This window comes from Panthera onca, chromosome E1 (genome assembly GCF_046562875.1).
Source record: "Panthera onca isolate mPanOnc1 chromosome E1, mPanOnc1 haplotype 2, whole genome shotgun sequence".
NCBI lineage: Eukaryota > Metazoa > Chordata > Mammalia > Carnivora > Felidae > Panthera > Panthera onca.
Genome location: NC_138352.1, coordinates 36,856,505 through 36,860,284, shown reverse-complemented (window position 1 = coordinate 36,860,284; position 3,780 = coordinate 36,856,505). Strand labels below are relative to the sequence as shown.

Genomic DNA, 3,780 nt, shown 5'->3' with positions numbered 1-3,780 from the left:
CTCTGTGATTTTTTTTTTTTTTTTTGCTTAGTTATTATTACTGTTTCATTCCGACATTGTATGCGGCCTGAAATTCATTCATTTTCACTAATGGTTGTTATTCTGTTGGGTGGACGCATTATACTCTATCCGTTCTCCTGTTGATAGATATGACCGACATTTAGTTTGCTTTGCTCACCTGCCTGCCTCTCTTTCTCCTTTTTATCCCCATTACAAACAGTGTTGAAGTGAGGATTCCCTTCCATCCACACATGAGGAATGCAAACACTCCCCTAAGCTGAAGACCACCAGGAGCACACCTGCACAGGATCCATGGGTCACAAGGTATGTGCATCTGCACTTTTCCCAGATGTTGCTGATCTGTGTCCCACAGAAGGGCTTCTACGTGTTAGGGATTCCACAGTGTCACCAGTGCTGAGGATCCTCAGACTTTGAAAACTCTGCCTCCAGTAGGTATGACTATCTAGTCATTTTCCTGACCACTGATGGAGTTGAGCCTATTTTCAAATGTTTTCTCTTCTGTGAATTGCCTGTTCATACCTTTTGCCTCGTCTATTTGGTGGTTTTTCGCCAAGAATTGATTTGCAGTGTTTTTTTGTTTTTTGTTTTGTTTTGTTTTAATAGATTTGAACATGAATCTCTTGGCAGGCTGTAGTTTGTCTTTTTTTAGGGGGGGATGGGGCTTGGGAATTTTTTTTTTTTTAAATACAGTGAAATATACAAATCTTAATTGCTACAGTTTACTTTTTGCTTTTTTTTTTCTTATTTTTAAAACTTTTAATTCCAGTATAATTAACATGCAGTGGTTTTGGGTGCACAATATAGTGTCTCAACGATTCTATACATTACTTGATGCTTATCCAGATAAGTGCACTCTTAATCCTCTTTACCTGTTTCACCCATCCCTGTATCCATCTCCCGTCTGTTAGCCATCAGTTCTCTATTTTTAAGAGTCTTTTTTGGTCTCTTCTGTCCTTTGTTTGTTTGCTTTCTTTTTAAATTTCCATGTAGGAGCAATTTCATATGGTATTTGTCCTTCTCTGACTGACTTATTTTGCTTAGCGTTATACTCTCTAGATCCATCCATGTTGTTGCAAATAACAAGATTTCATTCTTTTTATGGCTGAGTAATATTCCATTGTATAGATACCACATCCTCCTTATCCATTCATCTATCAGTGGGCACTCGGGCTACTTCCATAATTTGGTTATTGTAAATAATACTGCAATAAACATAAGGATGCACATATCCCCTTGTATTAGTGTTTCTGTAGTCTTTGGGTAAATACGCAGTGATGCAATTACTGGATCATATGGTAATTTTCTTTTTAACTTTTTGAGGAAACCTCATATTGTTTTCCACACTGGCTATACCAGTTTGCACCCCTCACCAGCAATGTACTTTTTCACCACATCTTTATCAACACTTGTTGTTTCTTGTGTTTTTGATTCTGACAGGTGTGAGCTGAGCTCTCATTGTAGTTTTGATTTGCATATCCTGATCATGAGTGATATGATCACCTTTTCATGTGTCTGTTGGCCATCTGTATGTCTTCTTTCGAGAAAAGTCTGTTCATGCCTTCTGCCCATCCTTAAATTGGATTATTTGGTTTTGGGCTGTTGAGTTGTATAAGTGTTTTATATCTTTTAGATACTAAGCCTTTATCCATTATGTCATTTGCAAATATCTTCTCCCATTCAGTAGGTTGCCTTTTGGTTTTGTTGATAGTTTTATTTGTTGTTCAGAAGCTTTTTATTTTGATGTGGTCCCAATAGTTTGTTTTGGCTTCTATTTCCCTTGCCTAAGGAGACATGGCTAGAAAAATGTTGCTACGGCCAATGTTAGAGAAATTACCGTCTATGCTCTCTCCTAGGATTTTTAGGTTTCAGGTCTCACATTTAGAACTTTAATCCATTTGGAGTTTATTTTTATGTATGGTGTAAGAAAGTGGTTCAATTACATTCTCTGGAATATTGTTATTCAGTTTTCCCAGCCACATTTATTGAAGAGACTTTTTTGCATATTCTTGCCTCCTTTGTCCAAGATTAATTGACCATGTAATTGTGGGTTTAGTTCTGAGCTCTCTATTTTGTTCTGATCTATGTGTCTATTTTTGTGCCAATACCACGCTGTTTTGATTACTACAGGCTTGTAGTATATCACGAAATCTGGGATTGTGATACCTCCAGCTTTGTTCTTCTTTTTCTTCTTTTCCTTTTTTTGAGGGGAGGGGTTTGATTCTTTTAGTAACTGGAATCATGCTATATGTATTGTTCTTTGATGTGTTTGTTGGAGAAATTCCCAGCCCAGCACACTCCTTTTATTCATTACATAGTCCACAGAATTAGTATTGTCATTTTGGTTGCTTCATTCTGCTGTTATAATTATGCCCACTTTGTGTACAAATTTGAGTACAGGGGCTGAAATTGGAGGGGGAGAGTCTCAGTTTGAGCCCCTGTTGATCTGGGGTGAAAGTGTATTGACTTGGCATTGAGCAGATAGTGCACACTGACCTGGGCAGGAGGGTGGCTGGGCTGTGGATTGGGTTCAATTAGCAACAATCGTGCCTTGGATAAACCTCATTGGCTATGATACTGCCACTGAACAAAGCTTGAGCTGTGGATTTGGAACCAACAGGCCAATGACACCATGTGTTACAGGGAAGTGGCTGGTTTTGCTCCTGATTTAGTGGTCACGAATTCCTTTAATTTTTGTTTGGGAAACTCTCTATCTCTCCTATTCTGAATAATAGCTTTGCTGGATAGAGAAGTCTTGGCTGCAGATTTTTTTCTTTTCAGGACTTTGAATGTATCATGCCACTCCCTTCTGGCCTGCAAAGTTTCTACTGAAAAGTTAGCTGATAGCCTTATGGGGTTTCCTTTGTATGTAACTGCTTTCTTTTCTCTTGCTGCTTTTAAACTTCTCTCTTTATCACTACTTTTGCCATTTTAATTACTATGTGTCTTGGTGTCCTTGGGTTGATTTTGTTGGGGCATCTCCATGCCTCCTGGATATGGATTTTTGTTTCCTTTCCCAGATATGGGACATTTTCAACTATTATTTCTTCAAATAATTTTTCTGCCTCTGTTTCTCTCTCTTCTCCTTTGGGGAGTCCTATAATATGAATGTTATTATGCTTGATGGAGTTGCTGAGTTCCCTAAGTCTAGTCTCATTTTGCATACGTTTTTTCCTCTCTCACTGGTTCAGCTTGATTACTTTCCATTACTCTGAACTCCAGGTTGCTGATCCATTCTTCTGTTTCCTCTTGTCTGCTATTTATTGCCTCTAGTGTATTTTTATTTTCTTTAATTTTTTTTTTCTTTTAGAGAAAGAGCATGCAAGCTGGGGAGATGGGCAGAGGGAGAAAGAAAGAGAATCTTAAACAGGCTCCACACTGAGCATGGAGTCTGATGCAGAGCTCAATCCCACAACACTGGGATGATGACCTGAGCCAAAAACAAGAGTTGGACGCTCAAATGACTGAGCCACCCAGGCACCCCTCCTCTAGTGTATTTTAAATTTATTGTGGTGTTCATCTCTGATGGGTTCTTTTTTATCTCTTTGTTAAGGGTCTCACTGAGGTCCTCTACTCTTTTCTCAAGTCCAGGGAGTATTTTTATGATTATTACTTTAAGTTCTCTATCAGGCATAATACTCCTCTCCATTTTGCTTAGGTCTCTTGCTGTGATTTTGTTCTGTTCTTTCATTTGGGACATATTGCCCTGTCTCCTCATTTTGTTTAACTCTGTGTCTGTTTCTGTGTGTTAGGAAAATCAGC

The 3,780-nt window shown here is 38.5% G+C and overlaps 1 pseudogene; it reads right to left on the bottom strand.

Moving 5' to 3' along the window:
* Positions 1–2,480: 2,480 nt before the first annotated feature.
* Positions 2,481–2,613, bottom strand: LOC132688705 (U4 spliceosomal RNA; annotated as a pseudogene).
* Positions 2,614–3,780: the final 1,167 nt, after the last annotated feature.